Below are 453 nucleotides of genomic sequence, written 5' to 3'. Positions count from 1 at the left end.
TGTTCTCACAGACCTGGGCAATTCTCTTTATCCCTTCACATGTATTTTTAAAAGGGATTTTTTCCCCCGTTTCTTTTTAAATTATTGTCCATAAAAATTTTGGGAATCAAACTACATCGATTTTAGATAAATATGACCCTCTTTTGGCCTCTTTGTTTAATGTGACGTCATTCCCCGGGCCCCCAACCCCATCACGGACCCCAGGAAGCCAAGAGCAAAAAAATTCGAACGAGGGCACCTTCACTCGCCCAATGCCCCTGAACAAGTCGCGAACATGATATTCCCAGGGAAACACGTGTGATCGCAACCCCCGAGCCCCCAAAATCGCGTGCAAGAGAGTTGGGGGGGCCGAAACCCTTTGGGGAATGCCTGCTTTTAGGTAGAGACGCGGGTGAGGGTTAGAGGCGACTTAAATCGGTACCACATCTAGACTTTTTTTTATTTTTTAATAAA

Source organism: Penaeus monodon, chromosome 32, assembly GCF_015228065.2.
Source record: "Penaeus monodon isolate SGIC_2016 chromosome 32, NSTDA_Pmon_1, whole genome shotgun sequence".
In the NCBI taxonomy this organism is placed as follows: domain Eukaryota; kingdom Metazoa; phylum Arthropoda; class Malacostraca; order Decapoda; family Penaeidae; genus Penaeus; species Penaeus monodon.
This window is presented reverse-complemented; position numbering follows the sequence as displayed.